This window comes from Leopardus geoffroyi, chromosome X, assembly GCF_018350155.1.
Source record: "Leopardus geoffroyi isolate Oge1 chromosome X, O.geoffroyi_Oge1_pat1.0, whole genome shotgun sequence".
Taxonomy (NCBI): domain Eukaryota; kingdom Metazoa; phylum Chordata; class Mammalia; order Carnivora; family Felidae; genus Leopardus; species Leopardus geoffroyi.
Genome location: NC_059343.1, coordinates 20,498,462 through 20,517,450, shown reverse-complemented (window position 1 = coordinate 20,517,450; position 18,989 = coordinate 20,498,462). Strand labels below are relative to the sequence as shown.

The 18,989-nt window shown below is 43.7% G+C and overlaps 1 long non-coding RNA gene and 1 other non-coding gene across 5 annotated transcripts; one reads left to right on the top strand and one right to left on the bottom strand.

Moving 5' to 3' along the window:
- Nucleotides 1-1,754: 1,754 nt before the first annotated feature.
- Nucleotides 1,755-7,534, bottom strand: LOC123594613. Of its 4 annotated transcripts, none has more exons than XR_006710802.1 (5): nucleotides 7,160-7,534; nucleotides 5,976-6,108; nucleotides 4,830-5,098; nucleotides 3,508-3,655; nucleotides 1,755-2,241 (listed from the first exon to the last, which is right to left on the bottom strand). It is a non-coding gene; the product is annotated as an uncharacterized LOC123594613 (long non-coding RNA). The 4 variants fall into 4 exon arrangements; XR_006710804.1 differs by having other exon boundaries at nucleotides 4,830-5,062; XR_006710805.1 differs by having other exon boundaries at nucleotides 6,015-6,108.
- Nucleotides 7,535-14,251: 6,717 nt separating this feature from the next.
- Nucleotides 14,252-14,338, top strand: LOC123595548. Its single transcript, XR_006711236.1, has one exon. It is a non-coding gene; the product is annotated as a small nucleolar RNA SNORD35 (small nucleolar RNA).
- The last annotated feature ends 4,651 nt before the right edge of the window (nucleotides 14,339-18,989 follow it).

The window sequence follows — 18,989 nt, the reverse complement described above, 5'->3', positions numbered from 1 at the left end:
TACTGCCCCGTGCAGTGTATTTGTGCTGCGGGTGGGGGGAATAGCCTCCTCTGGTTGTAGTAATGAAATATATGGTTCAATCTAACAATTAATGAGCAGGGTGCCTGGTGGGGGGGGGGTCCTCAGTTAAGCATCCAACTCTTGATCTTGACTCATGTCATGATATCAGTTTGTGGGTTCGAGCCCTGCTTTGGGCTCTCTGCTGACAGCACAGAGCCTGCTTGGGATTCTCTGTCTCCCTCTCTCTCTGCTCCTCCCCCGTTTGCACGCGTGCACACTTTCTCTCTCAAAATAAATAAATTAACTTAACAAATAATTTAAAAAAACTAATGAGCTTGATTCTGACCCTTGGCCATAGCCAGGAGGGTTCAATGGACACATGACCCAATTTAGGCCAATGAGAAAGGAGAAGATATTTCCTGGAGGCTTCTGTGAAAGAAACTTGCTTGCTATTTGGAGGAAGCTTCTGGAAGAATCTTTCTCTCTTTCTACCTTCTCCTTACCTCTGAGCACATGCAAAAGAGCATGTAGCATCAGCTGACAACCGTCTTATGACCAGGAAGAAGCTGACTTTGTAGAAAGCAGAGCAAAAATGAGAAGAAACAGGGTCCTTGATGATGCTATCAGGTGACTAAATCAAACCAACCCTGAATCTTCCTCTGAACTGCCAGGTATACAGGCCGGTACTTCTCCTTTACGGTTTAAGCCAGGTTGAGTAAATTTGGGTCGTGTTGAGTCAAAAGTATCCTAGCTGTCATAGTAGGCATTCTCCACATACCCCTACATAGACACATGGGACTAGCTCCCCATTGATGGTTTATGCTGGGTGTCTTGCCAGCCCTGCACATGGGAATTCAAACCCAGATTTAATTTTATTTTTTAAAAATAAAGAAAGGTAATGTTTCATGTGCCCAATTTATGAAACAAAGTTACATCCTATAATATCCAGAAGGAAAAGACAATAATGGAAAAATAGTTCAATAAATCATGGCACACCCACTCAATGGACCGATACACTGTCATTAAAAATTTGTTGTGTGAGGGGCGCCTGGGTGGCGCAGTCGGTTAAGCGTCCGACTTCAGCCAGGTCACGATCTCGCGGTCCGTGAGTTCGAGCCCCGCGTCGGGCTCTGGGCTGATGGCTCAGAGCCTGGAGCCTGTTTCCGATTCTGTGTCTCCCTCTCTCTCTGCCCCTCCCCCGTTCATGCTCTGTCTCTCTCTGTCCCAAAAATAAAATAAACGTTGAAAAAAAATTAAAAAAAAAATTTGTTGTGTGAGGGGTGCCTGGGTGGCTCAGTCAGTTGGGCATCTGACTCTTGATATCGGCACAGGTCATGATCTCTCAGTTCGTGGCTCAAGCCCCACGTTGGGCTCCGCACTGACAGCGTGGAGCCTGCGTGGGATTCTCTCCCTCTCTTTCTGCCCCTTTCCTGCTCATGTGTGTCATGTGCACTCTCTCTCTCTCAAAAATGAATAAACTTAAGAAAAATTTGTGGTGTGAAGTCTATATGAGAACACAGAAAATGCAAACATTGTAAGTGGGTAAAAGCAAGATACAAAGTTTAGTACTAAGTTTGAGCTCAGCTACGAAAAGATCACAAAACTTCACAGAAAAAGTCTGGAAGGAAACAGAAAAATGCCAACAATATGATAACCACTAAGGAGTGTTTTGAGTGATACCATGGTTGGATTGACATTTAGGAATTCCTTGGAGTCTCTGGGTGGGAACGTGATCCAAAAATGTGAGCCCAGAATAGGTAACATGAGTGGCTTTATTCAGTTCTCCTTTACCCCAAAAGATGAAAGGTAATTACACAGCAACTTGTCACAGTCTACTTACTGCTCTTCTGTTTTTCTCCAAATCATGATCTTATCAGTTTCTATTAGTATTTACTTAGTACCCATAACTAACTGAGCACGAGCTATTATTTGCAGTGGACTCTGACATCTAAGGTGCCACCTATTATCTGGAAAACTTGGCATTTCTCACATCGGTGAGTTTAGTACAGCCCTCATTCAACCAAGCTGTTCACTAAGGTGCAGCCTCCCCCTGGCCCTGACCGTCACCACCACCACATGTGAACATGACAGCAAACTTGAGTCGTTTCCAAAGTCGCTAAGATTTCCTTCCATCAGGGAGACTTATGTAGCTTCCAGGAAGGCCCCCTCTCCAGGGCGCTGGAGTTTTATTGTCAGTTCCAACTCTTTTCACCTTCTTCTCCCACCACTTATTCCAAAAGCCTGGAGGAAAAGAAAAACAGCCACTTGTCACAAAAAGATTGGGGACGCCAGCTCTAGGATAATCTGACCCGTGTCCCATCTACGAGGCAACTACAAATTAGTGATATTAAAGGAACAGGAATACGGTCAATCGCCTCCCATCGTTTGGAACGTGCACTAGAATAGAATTGAAAGTCCAGATTTTGAAATCTAAAGAGATCCAATCTCATTAGAAGCGCTAAGGCTGCACTGCCCGATACAACAGCAACAGTAGCCAAGTGGGGCTCTTGAGCCCTTGAAATGTGCTGATCCGAGCTGAGAGGTATCGTAAATGGCAAATTCACACTGGATTTCAGAAACTCAGTATGCAAAAAAAAAAAAAAAAAAGAGAGAAAAGAAAAAAAGAAAACAAAGTCTCATTTAGAATTTTCTATATTGATTACATGTTGAAATGATAACATGTTAGATATATCAGTTACATTGATTAAATCATATATAATATTAAAATTAATTTCATTTGGTTTTTTGGTTCATTTTTAAGTGTAGCTTTCAGAAAATGTTAAATTACATCTGTGCCTCACATTTGGGGATCACATTATATTTTTTTTAATGTTTATTTATTTTGAGATAGAGAGAGAGCGAGAGAGAGAGAGCGAGAGAGAGAGAGAGAGAGAGAGAGAACGCATGCGTCTGCATGAGTAGGGAAGGGGCAGAGAGGCAGCCAGAGAATCCCAAGCAGGTTCTGAGCGCTCTCAGCACAGAGCCCACCGCCAAGGAGGGGGGACCATGAACTGTGAGATCATGACCTGAGCCAAGATCAAGAGTCAGACAATTAACCAACTGAGCCCCCCGGGCGCCCCAATCACATTAGATTTCTATTAGATACGTGCTGTGCGAGATATATTGCCAGGTACCCCTTATACTCCTGTTTCTATAGAAAACATAACTAACACTTGCTGCTGGGCTTCTTTGTGGCCTAGCTGGTTAGGGGCAGTTCCCTCTTTTTAAATTTTTTTTTTCAACGTTTATTCATTTTTGGGACAGAGAGAGACAGAGCATGAACGGGGGAGGGGCAGAGAGAGAGGGAGACACAGAATTGGAAACAGGCTCCAGGCTCTGAGCCATCAGCCCAGAGCCCGACGCGGGGCTCGAACTCACGGACCGCGAGATCGTGACCTGGCTGAAGTCGGACGCTTAACCGACTGCGCCACCCAGGAGCCCCAGGGCAGTTCCCTCTTTTAATCGACATAGCAGCCCCACAAGGCACACATGAGTTTGCCTACTTACAGATGAGAAACCTGAGGCTCAGAGAAGTTCAGCAACTTGCCCGTGGCCATCCACTGATATATGGTAGAGTCAGGAGATCCAACACTGGATTATCGTTCAGGGAGTTACCCAGTTGCCAAGGCTTTTGTCTCTGCCATGACTTGAAGACCTATACAAGCAGAGGGAGCGATGCCAAACAAATGCAAGCAGATGAGTTCTCTAAAACTGCAATCGCTTTGCACAGACAAGCCTCAGTAAAAAATAAGACTACACCTTCCTAGTCCTAGATCCCATTTGACAAACATATGACTAGTGACAAGCAATACAGTATTGCCTTCCTGTTCAAGCTAACCGTAACTTGGAAAAAGGTGCGGAATGGGTGCTTTTGAAGAGCTAGGCTTTCCCATTCAAAAAAGGAAGATTCGTGTATTCGTCTAAACTTTCAGATGTGGCAGGAAGAAAAACTTGCTACATAGCCCTATAATTTACAAATAAACAGTGCTGCTGTTATTTTTGGCCAGGTTTATAGATTCCATGAGAATGTTTAACACTATAAAATAATGGAAACTGATTACAGTAATTTATATTCCTAGGGATGAATAAGAGGTTTGGCTAATCCATATCTTCCTCTTCAAAACTCGGTATCGTCAGACAGCTTCATTGACTGCTCCAGTTTGTGGTTTGGATGTTGGGTTCACGGGTGTTCATTTTACCTATGTATTTATTTAAAGAGAGAGCCATGCATGGACCTGATATCTTGAGCCCAGGATTATAATTCAGTTCTATGTAATGATGGACCCCCTTCAAAAATAGTACAGTCACGGCATACTGATCAGGTTCTATAAATGCATGCTATCGATTTCCATAAACGCCTCAGCCCAATCAGGGGCTCAAAGATCCAGCCTCATTCTAGATACCGTTCAGAATTGGGAAGTATCAGTTCCTTCTCCAGAGAACCCTTCCCTTTACGCTGTCTCCGCTTAAGAAGTATCATCCTACTCAGCCTGAAAAGCTCTCCTTTGCTCCACACAGTTCCCCTTCCCAAGAAAATACAACTCTTCAGCATTCCATTCCCTCAAGACTCTGCTCTTTCCTAGCCACGACTCCAAGTTCAACCTTTAGGCACCATAGCCGAGGAGTTGGGTCAATATTTTGTGGTGTGGACCTTTGGGCATTCCTGGTGACAGCAGGCATCCCATCACCTGTCCCCCCTGAGGAGTCGGATCGGCCCTAGACGCTGATAATCCCCACTCGGCCATCCCACAAGATTAGGCAGTTCTACTAGCACTGACAGCGTGGTCTTAGGCGAATTAGCTAACCTCTCTGAGCTTTGGTTTTCTCACCTGGGAAATGGGAGTGACAAGGCCTCCTTTAAAGATTTGTCGTGAGAGGTGGAGAAGGTACCCTCCCGGCCGGAAGAAGCTCTCAATTATGGGCGCTGCGGCTGATTTGCTGCATTCGAACGGGACAGCACAGCCTCGGAGACACCTGACCCCAAAGTTGCAGGCCTAGATCTGCCACGAAGTAGCTCTGTGGGTTTGGGAAAGTTGCTTCATCTTTCCATGCCCAGTTCCTCCTATGTAAAATGAGAGGGCCGCACTTCAGCTGATCTCTAGAAAGAAGATCATGAGTCTCTGAGAAGAGCTCTAACTAAAATACTCAATTATTTATCAGTGCCCATGTAGTCACCTGCTACTATCTTTCATCGGGTACTAACTTATTCAACAGATCCTGAGGGAAGAGTGAGCACAAGCACTTTCCCAGAAAACAAGAGAAAAGAATTTTGTGTTCCTTGAGGGAATAATTAACCTGAAGGGTAAAGGAAAGAGTGAAGGGGGGGGAACAACTACCCCCACTGTACAAATAAAAGCTATATTCGTGTTCAAAACCAAGTTCAGAACTCTGATATTATTCAGAGTGAGTTAATTATTGTGTGAGTCAGAGCTGTATTCTGTCTCCCCTTGTATAACTCCTTGTATAACCCTTTTCTTCTTTTATTCCTTTCCCTCAAATGACTTCATTCTTTCTGTGTGTGTGTGTGTGTGTGTGTGTGTGTGTGTGTGTGTGTGTGTTTCTTCTCAGGATTCCTATTGTTGCTCTGGTTTCAGCGACAAAGCCACTTTGGTCTTGAGTGAGTTTTATCTGGCAGTATAACCTGAGGAACGCCTGTTCCCATTTTTGTGCTCTGTGGCCGCACGAAAGTGGAGGAGGCTGGACTCCTACATACACCTCATAGTCGTGGTCAAGGAATTCCATGTGAATTATACGTAAGCTGAATTTCAGTAGACGATAAAAACCAGAGGAACGCTCTCTCTCACAGTTATTTGTACAGGTGCTGCCGAAGAGAGCATTCTCTCTTTGAACGGCAAGATTATTTGACCTTCCAACCTGGAGCGAGTCTTTGGCTCTATCAATAGCCTTTCTGGCTTTCCACACGGAAGAAGACTTAGCCGTATCCTCCCCTCAAGCTTCTCCGTCAAGTCACTTACCTAATATGCTCTTGTTCTCTGTCTGCTCATAGGACTCACCGCGCTCCATGAAGAACCACTGCATCCACACTGCAGAACTGCTCTGAGATATCAAGTCACTCCGACTCCCTGGAGACACAAAATCTCTTCAACACTAGAATGAAAGGAAGAGAGAATGAGAGGGTGAGCTCACGGGTCCAGTCTCAGAATAACCAAGAAGGGAGACAGGGATGGCTGCAAGCAAGGAGCAGAGAGCTAAGAGAAAGAGGGAATGATTCCGGCCAAAGGTGACAAGCGTACAAGGAGATGCGGTTAAGGCCCTGCGGGTCTGGAGTCCTGTCTGCCACCTACGTGTCTTTCTGGGAAGGCAAAGTACTGGTGCACGTGGGCGGTGGTGGCCGTGCAGCCTTCAGCCACTCCCGGCAGCAGTTTCCTGTCCGACTTCTCACCAGCACGTAGCTTTTCCTGAAGACCCTGTTCTCACTAACGTCTGCCAGAAACACTTAGAGAAGATGACCCCTTCCCTCCCCCACACCGAATTCATGCTAAGGTCACTGACCAACGATCTCCATGTCCAGGGGATACTTTGTAGTCCCTATTTTTCATGATCTCACAGTCACTCCGTCCTTTCTGAAAAAAACTCACTTTTCCTTTCAGTTCATTGGCTCCACGCCCTCCTTGTTTTTTCCTTTGCTTTCTAGTCATTTCCACGTCTCTTTCTCTGACCTCTGCTCCTCTGCTTCCTTTGAGGTTCCTTAGAGCCCTTTCAGAGGCCCTCCTCTTACCGGCTTCTCCCTTCTTGGGCAATCTCCGCTGTCCCCAGAACGTCACTTACCGTTGAAATTCTAACTCCCAAGTTTAAATCTCCTGCCCCCGGGTATGCAAATGCCTACTTGACATTTCCACATGAATGTCTCAGTGACCCCCTCAGGTTATACATGTCCAAAGTCATACTCATGTTCTTCCCACCAAAATTCTTCTCTTCCAGCATGGTTCCCTTCCTTAGAAAATGGCAGTTCTGCTGACCGGGTTGCTTAAGTATGAACCTAGGCACCATCCCTAACACCTCCCTCTCTGTCACCTCTCACGCTCCATCAATCGCCAAATCTTTTGATTCTCTGACCTATATATCCATCTCTTAAACCCTTCTGCTTCCCTCCATCCCCACGGCCACCATCTTAGCCAGGACTACCATTACTTCTCACCCGGGCTGTTGCAGTATCCTCATAACTGGTCTCTTGCCATCTTCTGTTGCACCTCAATCCATTCTTTCATCCACTATAGCCTACGTGATCTTTAAGAGCATAAATACGGAGGGGCGGGGGGTTGGCGCCTGGGTGGCTCAGTTGGTCGAGCGTCTGACTTCAACTCAGGTCACGGTGTCACTTTTGATGAGTCCGAGCCCCACATCCGGCTCTGTGCTGACAGCTGACGACCTGGAATTCAGAACATGTTCCCATTTTCGTAAACTCTGCTTAGAATCCTTCAACACCTCAGGGCAGCTGGGTGGCTCGGTCGGTTAAGCATCTGACTTCGGCTCAGGTCATGATACCGCATTTGTGGGTTCGAGCCCCGCTGACAGCTCAGAGCCTGGATCCTGCTTCAGATTCTGTGTCTCCCTCTCTCTCTGCCCCTCCCCTGCTCATGCTCTGTCTCGCCCTGTCTCAAAAATAAACATTAGGAAAAATCTTTTTAATAAAAATAAAACTGTAAATGTGGGCATGCCACAATCCTTCAACGGCCTACAAGGCCCTGTCTCGCCTAGCCCTAGTCACCCCTCCATCTCCTCTTGTACAGCACTAGCCCTTATTCTGTCGGCTCCAATGGCACTGGACTTCTCTCAACTCGTTAAAACACAAGGCTTTGCCTGCCTACAGCTTTTGGATATGCTCTACCGATTGTCTGAAAGGCTCTTCCAACCTCAGAGTCTGCCTTAAACATCACATCCTCAGGAAAACCTTCCCTGACCATCCAGAAGAAAGAGCTCTCCTTTTAATCACTTGCATCGTACCATGCGGTACTTCATAGCACACTGCACACCTGAGGTTAATTAATAGCCATTTCGGTTTAATGTCGGTCTTCCTCCTGTGGCTGTAAGTTCCGCATCGGCAGAGCCCATGTCAGTTTGTCCACAAGGGAGGTCTCAGTTCCTAGCTGATGGTGGGCTCCCAATAAACTCTGTACAGTAACTGACTCTGAACCCTCCTGCCTGCCATTACCCCCAACGCTTTCACCAAAGCACTCTCACTGAACTGAAAATAGCCTGTTGAACCCTCCTACATTAGCTTCCTGTGGCTGCTGTAACACATCACCACAAACTGAGTGACTTCAAACAGCACACGTTTATTCTCTTACACGTCTGGAGGTCAGAAGCCCTAAAATCCAGGAGTTAGCAGGGCTGCGTTCTTTCTGGAAGCTCTAAAGAGGAGTCTGTGGCTGGGCCTTTTCTGCCTTCTAGAGGCTTCCTGCATTCCTTGGCTCATGGCCTCACATCACTCCAACCTCTGCTTCCCTCATCATGTCTCCTTCTCGTCTCTCCGGCCTCTCTCCTATCAGAACCTTTGTAATGACACTGCGCCCATGCAGATAATCCAGAATCATCTCCCCATCTCAAGACCCTTAGCTTAATCATATCTGCAAAGTCCGTTTAGCCACGTGAAATAACCTGTTCACAAGCTCTGGGGACAAGCAGATGGGCATCTATGCCTCAGAGGGTAAAATCTTTGCCGAGTTTTCTGGAAAAAATACTGAACTTTGCTACGAACTATCACCTACCATACACACTCTGTACACACCATGATATGGACCATATTACAACTCTTTCTCCTAGATCCCCTTGTAAATTAGCTTTGATTAGTATGTCCTTGAGGATGTACATATATTCCATAGTGCCTGCGTATACACAGTACTCAGGGATCCTTAGAATATCCTTCCAGATTTCTGTCCCTTTGGTGAGGAAGACAGAGCCAGAGCATGGGGAAGGAATAAAGCCGGCAAAGCAGCTGACATGACCTTGCCTTGTTTGACCCCGGAGTCTCCCCTCCCGACTGCGAGTCTCCCTTCCAAGCTGTTGCTTCCTTGAGAAAATGGCTGAGGGGATGGTCACAAGCTGTCTCACGTGGAAGAGTCACAGCAAGAAGCTGTGGCCGAACATTTTTAGACACATTTATAATCTGTCAGAAAGTACACAAATACTTGACAGTGAGTGTGGAAGCAAAAAGGGTGTCGTGATCCAAATAATTTGCATCTTAAACACTTGACTTAACGGGTATGAAGATTCTGGAGGTGAGAAGGCCTGATCCCCAAGGTGCTACCTACAGACTGTTCACCTCAGACTTGGGGTGAGTGGAAACACTCAGCCTCAGGCGTGGTCCCGTCTTGTGTCACAGCTGCCCTTACGTGCTCTCCTTGACCGTTATGGGAATCAAACAGAAGATGTTGCTTCTGGCAGCAGAGTTTCCTAAGAGTCAATCTCTTGTTCCCAACCGGCACAATCTGGTTTTTTGAGGAAGTAAAGACAGGTTTCTCACTCTCTCTCTCTCTCTCTCTCTCTCTCTCTCTCATGGAATCTATTCCCCCTGTAGTAACCACATCTCAGCTCATTAATCCTTGGTCCCATCTAGACATTATTGCTTTATGGGCATTCTGGTTTCCCCCCAAGTTCTGATTATTTACCCACAAAAGATTTCCAAGGGGACAGGAAGCAATCGATAACACTTGTTGTGTACTCTACTTACCTTTATCTATTCAAATAATAAACACCACTACTGAGAAAAGTTCTAGGTAAGTTGTTCTAAGTCACCTAACCCTGAGATGGACACACCTTTAGTGGAATCTAGTCATGATGTCTTACAGCTTGGAGGGTAGAGGTCATCTGGTCCACCCCTCATTTTTGTCGATGAGGAAGCTGAGGTTATAGACACCTAAGGAAACTGTGCGAGGACATGCAGGTCAGGGTGTCGACAGTTTCATAAAGCCATAAACAGTATCAACCAAGATTCTACCTCTCCAGTTGATAACAGTCATAGATATGGCTCCCATGTAATAAATTCAGTCTTTCACAGTTTTAAAGTTTGGTGATAATTCCACCCGAGCTAGGCCAAAGTTTACTTCAAACCTATGAAAGAAAATCTTACTAAGCAACTAGTGGTCTAAAAAGGTCACAGAACATATAGTTTACCTATGTCTAGTAACAAACTAGTTAAAGGACGTTTACCTTTAACTACACGCAACTATACTTCTGATTTTACAACAAATCGTTAAAATGGGCTTTGCGAAACTTCAGCTTAGAATCATCTTGTCAATTATTTCATCCTCATTATATACTTGCAATTTTAAAAATTGTTTCTTTTACACAATGAGCCTGAGAACTAACATTGATCAAGCCTTATTATCCCTTTATGGACTGAGAGTTAGAAGGCTTTAACCGCAGGGCTTCAAAGCAAATCAGAAACTGTGTGACAAAGCGAACTCTTCCAGAACAACTGCCCTCATTCACCTTGAGTGAATCTTGGACACTTTGGCTTTGATGAATAGAGAGGGCGGAGTGTTCGGGAATTTGTTTTTCCCCACCAGTAATGATGCAGTACTTTTAATGGCAACCCCTATTTATACACATCAAAAAACTGCTTCAGATGAAAACTGACAAGTCACTACCAGGCACTAGGTCTTTCAGACGAAGTCCTTTGCCCTTCCTGCCTGCAACCCCACACCATTATCCCAGGCAGTTTGTGTCACTCAGCTCTCGGCAAAACAGCAAATGTGAAAGGATTTGGATTAAACTCTGGACCCCTAGCAAGAGATTTAAGAAAAGTCCAATTTTTTCTTCATTGCAAAATTAAACTGATTCCTAGTGCAAAGTTCTTTCCCTCATTGAGGACAGGGAATGTTATCCAATGCTAGGTAGTTGTAAGAGAATCTGGCTTTGGGCTGGATCCCTGCATTGAAAAGACATTTTTCATGTTCCCTGTGATTTTATCTCCCTCTTCCTTCCCTCGTATCTAGGGTTGCCAGGTAAAACATACAGGGTGCCCAGGGGAAGGTGAGTTTCAGATAAACAACAAATTTTTACATATATATTAAAGTTTTTTTTTTTTCAACGTTTATTTATTTTTGGGACAGAGAGAGACAGAGCATGAACGGGGGAGGGGCAGAGAGAGAGGGAGACACAGAATCGGAAACAGGCTCCAGGCTCTGAGCCATCAGCCCAGAGCCCGACGCGGGGCTCGAACTCACGGACCAAGAGATCGTGACCTGGCTGAAGTCGGACGCTTAACCGACTGCGCCACCCAGGCGCCCCTATATTAAAGTTTTTTATTTATTTTGAGAGAGAGAGAAAGAGAGAGAGAGAGAGAGAACACAAGCAGGGGAGGGGCAGAGAGAGAGGGAGAGAGAGAATCTCAAACAAGTTCCACGCTGTCAGTGAAGAGCCCAATGCCAGGCTCAATTTCACAAACCCTTAAGATCATGAATGGAGCCAAAATCAAGTGTCAGACACTGCACTGACTGAGCCACCCAGGTGCCTCACCAACAAATATATTTTGAGTACAAGTATGTCCCATGCACTAATTGGAGCATATTTCTACTTTAAAAACCTATTTGTTGATTATATGAAATTCAAGTTTCAATGGGTGTCCTGTATCGATCATTTGTCTTTTTGGCTTTTTGTTTTTCTAAATGTGACAACCCTACCTGATTGTCCTCTTCCAACGCTGTTTTGTTCTTTCTCCTAAAATTGTCTTCAATGGGCTTTCTTCCCAATTTCATTTACCTCTTTAAGGACAGTGGTTTTTTTTCTTTACCTTCTGCTCTTGTTTGGTGGGGGGCAGGGGGGTATTAGTGTTTAGTGATTTTGGATTGAGATGGGTAGTACCAGCCTTCTGTATGAAGGGGCTCAGAGCCACACATCAAGGAAGATTTGAATAGGGCCTGTGTGAAGCCATCTCTTCTGAAGTTCTGCCTTCACCACATACCCCTTGGAGTTAAGCGGTGCCTTCTCTAACTGGTGCTTCCAAAACGTCCCTGGGAAACATTAACACAAGTTACTAATAGCTTAGCAGAAGCGGTAGTGATGATTTTTAAATTTTGTCTCCGTCTAATTTATAAAGTCTTTCTTGGAAGTATAACATGCATACAGAAGTGGGTCCAGTCAGTAAGTGCACAGCTGGGGGCGCCAGTGTGGCTCAGGTGGTTAAGCGTCAGGTCACGATCTCACAGTTCGCGAGTTCGAGCCCCACTGTCAGTGCAGAGTCTGCTTGAGCTTCTCCCTCTCTCTCTGTGCCTCCCCCATTCACAAGCTCTCTGTCTCTCTCAAAATAAATAAATAAACTTAAAAAAAAATGAGTGCACAACTGGATGAATTTTCCCAAAGGGAGTGTACTCAGGTAACCAGCACACAGATCAAGAAATACAACATTAGCAATAGCATTGCTAGGAATTTACCCAAGGGATACAGGAGTGCTGATGCATAAGGGCACTTGTACCCCAATGTTTAGAGCAGCACTTTCAACAATAGCCAAATGATGGAAAGAGCCTAAATGTCCGTCAACTGATGAATGGATAAAGAAGTTGTGGTTTATATACACAGTGGAATACTACGTGGCAATGAGAAAGAATGAAATATGGTCTTTTGTACCAACATGGACGGAACTTGAGAGTGTTATGCTAAGTGAAATAAGTCAGGCAGAGAAAGACAGATACCACATGGTTTCACTCTTATGTGGATCCTGAGAAACTTAACAGAAGACCATGGGGGAGGAGAAGGGGGAAAAAAAAAGTTCCAGAGAGGGAAGTAGGCAAACCCTAAGAGACTCTTAAAAACTGAGAATCAACTGAGGGTTGATGGGGGGTGGGAGGGAGGGGAAAGTGGGTGATGGGCATTGAGGAGGGCACCTGTTGGGATGAGCCCTGGGTGTTGTATGGAAACCAATTTGACAATACATTTCATATAAAAAAAAAGAAGTAAACATTGAAAAATGCCATTAAAAAAATAAATACAACATTAGAAGGGAAATCCTGTCACGTGCTACAATATGGAGGAAATTTGAGGACATGATACTATGTGAAATAAACCAGTCACCAAAGGATAAAGACTGCATGATTCCACCCATATAAGGTATCTAGAGTAGTCAAATATATAGAAATAGGAAGTAGAATGGCAATTACCAAGGGCACTGGAGAAATGAGGAGTTATTGTTTAATGGGTACAGAGTTTCAGTTTTACAAGATGAAAAAGTTCTAAAGATCTACTTCAAAACAATGTGAATATACTTAACACTACTGAACTGTACGCTTAGAGACAGCCAAGTTGGTAAATTTTACGATATGTATCTTTTACCACAATAAAACAAGAAACACAACATTACCAGCTCCCCCAGAAGCTCTCGAGCTCCTTTCCAGTCATTTCTGCCTGTCCAAGGTAACCACTATCCTCATCTCCGAAGACAGCCCATCTTCTCTAAAAAGATTCTAGAGTTAGTAAGAAAAAAGGTGTACCAGACCCCTTTCCTTCTGACGGGGAGACTCCTTCAAATCAGAAAAGGACCGGCCGAGAGCCTTAGGCTCGCTGCGGTGGGAGGTGCTGAGGGAAGAAAAGGGCACCCAAGAGAGAAGACACAAGCACTGGAAACAAACACCAGCTACTTTGCGTTCTTGCCAAAGGTGAGCCCTGCATGTTCATTACGAGTTTATTCACTGACGACGCATTGTTTTTCATTTTCACTGTGTTGACAACATGATCTGTAGGTTCATATTAGGGTCCCGTTCAAAGTATGCATTTATTTTTTGTTACTGTGTGCACAGCACTAAGTGCTTATTTTCTTACCGGAGTGTTTATTGCCTCTACGTAAGGCACGAGACGAAACAGATGTGCTCGCTCCTGCCTGCCTCTGAATTCCTCACGGGCAAATTCTAAACTCAAGGAAATTTAGGCTCACTTCATTTTACAACAGTAAAAACTGATCCACTGGCCTTTTTGACTACGTCCTTTTCCAAGAGGTCACCAAATGTTCTGAAGAACGAATGGCAAAACTGTGAACTCTGATCAAGAAAATGGGTAGGGGCGCCTGGGTGGCTCAGTCGGTTAAGCGGCCGACTTCGGCTCAGGTCACGATCTCACGGTCTGCGAGTTCGAGCCCCGCGTCGGGCTCTGTGCTGACGGCTCAGAGCCTGGAGCCTGTTTCAAATTCTGTGTCTCCCTCTCTCTGACCCTCCCCCGTTCGTGCTCTGTCTCTCTCTGTCTCAAAAATAAATAAACGTTAAAAAAAATAAAAAAATAAAAAAGAAAATGGGTAAAATTCCGCAGACGATGGCTTTTTCTCATGATGGTCGGCGGATGCCGCTGTGGGCAGTGGCAATAATGCCGATGGCTCAGCTGATGCCAGGAAGGAAAAATAAGGAAAATGGTTAAAATTGTTACTTTAGACCACAAATGGTAGTGACTGGGGCAGAGGTGAACAATTTGCTTATAGTCTTGAAGCCAAGGGAATGCGATATCAGATGGTAGGAAGATATGCTGGGACCGTGGAAAAAGAAATGGCATTGTCATATCATGCTAAGGATTAGCCACTTAGACTAGTTATTGGGTCTCAGACCCAATGACTCCTTTAATAACACATACTCAGTAGTCCTCCTGTACTAACCTGAAATGAAACTCACAGGTGATACCACATACCCCTACGCATAATTGTAAAAAACAATCAACGTAACGCCCTGATAGAAAGGACAAATAAAAATAAGTAATTTATAATAAAATAACGTGTACCTCAAAATGTAAACTCAGGCACAGCGATACTAGAAGACAAAATAAAGGAGCCGAATGCTCAGACTGTCATTCCATCACTGTGAGTGACGGTGCAAGACAAAGACTGACACAGGTGTGCCCTAGTGGCAAAATCAGTTACCACCAATGTTGCTAAGACTTCCCAACATGGTGAACAACTTTTGGAGGGTTCGAAGCAAAACTAAATGCAAGCATCCTTGTGCTCTTGGAAACCTGGGTGCTTATTTTCATCAACATGACAGCTCAGCAGAATATCTCTGAAGGTCATGGTGCCTGGGTGGCTCAGTCGGTTAAGTGTCTGACTCGATTTCGACTCAGGTCATGATCTCAGCTCAGGAGATCAACCCCTGCATCAGGTTCCACACTGAATGTGGAGCCTGCTTAAGATTCTCCCTCTCTCTCCCTCTCTCTCTGCCCCTCCCCTGCTGTCATGTGCACTCTCTCTCTCTCTCTCTCTCTCTTAAAAAGAAAGATTTGAAGGTCATTCAGAACATGGGACAATTTCCAATTCTAGCATCTCTGGCCGGACCCTTTAGATGTCAACAGTGCTCCCCAATCACTGCAACAACAACAAAAACTACCACCATCTATTTCTAAAATCTATCCCCACCCCAGGACGATACCACCTCCCATTTAGTATCCCTGATTTAGAGTCAAACATTTTATTTGCAGAAGGATTTTTCAATTAATTTGTTTTTATTTTAGAGAGAACACGCACGAGCAGGGGAGAGGGGCAGAGGGAGAGTGAGAATCCCAAGCGGGTTCCACACTCAGCGCAGAGTCCGACAGTGGGGGCCGATCCCATGACCCTGGGATCATGACCTGAGCAGAAATCGAAAGTCGGACGCTCAACCGATTGAGCCAGCCGGGAGTCCCACTGCAGAACCATTTTTAAAATCTTTAAATAAATCACAGATAAAATGATCCGTTTCCTTAGCAATTCCCCCAATTGTGATTCACATTTTTTTCAAAAAAAAATGATGTTGAAATTTACAGTCCCACAAAAAAAAGGAGTTTCCCAAGATCTGAGCCAGTTAGCTCATCAAGGGAGTCAATATATAAAATTACACAGCACTTTTTGGGGGGAACACCTACTTGGTCTTTTAGTCATTAAAATAACAGGTTGACAAAAGGAAAAAAGAGCAAAACCCTGCAGGTTGTCTCATCAAGAAAAGCAATTTAATGAGAAGGTGTCATACAGATGTAGGATAATAATAAATATTATAATTATTGTTTTGTCCCCCTTTTGCAGCTATTCTGTTCAGTTGTGTTTTTCAAAAATACTCAGTAATTACGAAACTTCTTTATTAGCAGCATAAATATAAATCAAAAATCCTGCACGCACTGTCAGTCCCAGTCTAGAGAGCACTGCCCTCAGGGTGGGTTTCACGAGTCTTGGGGCCAGCAGTGTGGCTGGAGCACCTGATTCTAGCTCAGAAAGCTCATTACACTCATCTCTTCCCAACTGTGCATCCAGCGATGTCAAGTTCACGGCCTGAAAGCAGCAGTGACGGAAGTATCAGCACAGAAATTGGCCGGCGCTGCAGATCAGGTCCACCACCACCACCCACACACCCTGAACTCCAGAGAGTTCTGTTAAACATTCACCAGACACCACTGCATGGGGCTGGCTCCCTGGAAAGAAATACCCGTCACAGAAGTACAAAACAAGATTTTGTTACATCCTCTTGGGAGACAACAGTCCATATTGGGCTCTCTAACGTTTCATCCAATTCTAGCAAAGTACCAAATGATGGCTCATAAATGACCAAGGAAACAAAGCTAAACAGAAACATCAATTCACTAGTATCCAAATATTTATTCAGTACTAACTATGTGCAAAACAGTCTTCTTAAATTCTTTCTGCAAAAAGGCAAGACAGACATTAAATAAGTACATAATGTGCAATGGACCAATGTATACGCTGCCAATTTAAAGAGATAATTCAACAATGACGCTAATATTTTTGTCATTATCAAAGGGAATATTAATATTAAATGTGCAAATATTGTCTTGTTTGATCTTCACAACCACACTGTAAGATAATCACTAGGTTGAGCCACATGAAATTGCCAACAGTGGACCAATTTTGACCTCTACAAATGGTAATTTCCACCTAAATCACTTTCTCTGTTTTATAGACAAGGAAGCCAAGATCCTACCACACCAACTTGTCCAATGTCAAACAGCTAGTAAGTGGCAAACCCAGGGTTCCTTGAAGACCAGAATGGCTCCAAAGCCCCTGTGCGCCCACCACACATGCTTCCCAAACGAAAGAAATGTTAAGCACACGTGACGTGCTGCACACATTGAAAGAAATCTTGGCGTTAAACTGTTTTGAAATAACTCATGGTAATAGAAATTAAATCAAGGACATGCGTTTTGCCACATAAGTCAACACTGGCTTCCTCAGTTTGTTAATCATAAACGATTAGAAATAATCATACTTGTTGATACGTTTGACAGACTGAAAAAATATTCTAATAAAGATTGCAACCATTGTTTGACTTGTTCTTAAAAGCTCAAATTAATGTTTATACTCAAGAAATTCCACCAGTGTTCAATTTACACTTGAGAAATTAATGTTTAATTTGTACTTAACAAATGACTTTTTAAAAAATGCTGTGCAAATCATCAAAAGCCTTATATTCAGTGATTCTCAAGCTGCTAAAATGATCAGAGCTTCAGAAAAGAATTACAGTCATAAATGTTTGAACCAGAGGGTATGGGCAGGAGTGTCTCAATTTTTAAAAATTGGAACATAGTAAAATCATGACACAACACACACATGTGTATGGGTATGTATGTACATGTGTGTATTTACATATACAATATATATTACAGCAATAATCACGCCTCAGATAAACCTCATTGGCTATGATACTGCCATATATATATATATATATATATATATATATATATATATATATATGATCTATATAATTCAAACAAAAGTTTCTTGAAAATTTTTACTCTTGGTATGTGGTATTTTCTCTGATATGTTTTTTTCTTTTCTTTTCTTTTCTTTTTTTTTTTAGGTAGGCTCCATGTCAAATGTGGGGCTTGAATTCATGACCCTGAGATCAAGAGTCACCAGCTCCACCGACTCAGCCAGCCAAGTGCCTCTCCAATATTTTCTATCCTATCCCATTCCATTTCATTAAAAAATTGTGGCCACAACTTAGTATATCATTCTCACAATTCACTAACGTGTTGTGACCCCCCAGTTTGAAACACATTCTCTTAGAGATCTTTATTTTAGAGACCTCATCTACCTACATCCCCCATTTTATTCCTTTCCTTCTAGGTTACTGTGTTTTTTGCAACTACAGCTTTGAGCCCCCACTGACCAGCTTCTTTCCTTCCCTCCTTGAACAGATGCTTACAAATAACCTGCTACGTGCTATTGACTGGGCTAAGTGCAGAAGATGCAGTGTATTTATATTCACATCCTGGGATCCCAATGTCCATCCAATCGTCCTGCGAATTAACAGCAGCTTCCAACCATGCTTAGTGCTATCAAGGACAGGTTCCAAGAGAGGGGGATTTGGCCTCGTTAGGGAAGACTTCCTGAGAAAATGGTACTTGAGCTAAGATGTAAAGACCCGACCCAGTCTAATCTAATCTAGCCTATTCTGTTCTATTTCATTAAGAAAATGGTTATTTCCATCCCCCAATCTACTCTGAGCAATTACTAACTCTAAGTAGTAACTGTCTCCATTCACTTAGCGTGACATTTTCAAGGATCATCCAAGTTGCTGCACTGCGTGGATATACCGTATTTCACTTATTCATTTGTCAGTTGATGGACGTCCGCACTGTTGCCACTTTTGGCTACTGAGTAATGCTACCATGAGTTTTTGGGCACAAGTGTTTGTATGGGCATATGCTTTCATTTCTCTTGGGTATATACCTAGGCGTGAAATTGCTGGGTCATATAGTAACTCTAATTTTAACATTTTAAGAAACTGCCAAACTATTTTCTAAAGCAGCTGCACCATTTTACGTTCCCACTAGCAATGTGTGCGGGTTCCAATTTCTCCGTATCCTTGCCAACGCTTGTTTGTTATCTGAATATTCGATTATAGCCATTCTAGTAGGTATGAAGTGGTATCTCATCGTACTTTTGGTTTGCATTTCCTTGATGGCTAATGATGTCGAGCATCTTTGCATGTGCTTATGGCCCATGTGCATGTGTCATCTTTGGAGAAATATCTATTCAGATTCCTTGCCTATTTTTAAGTGGGTTACCTATC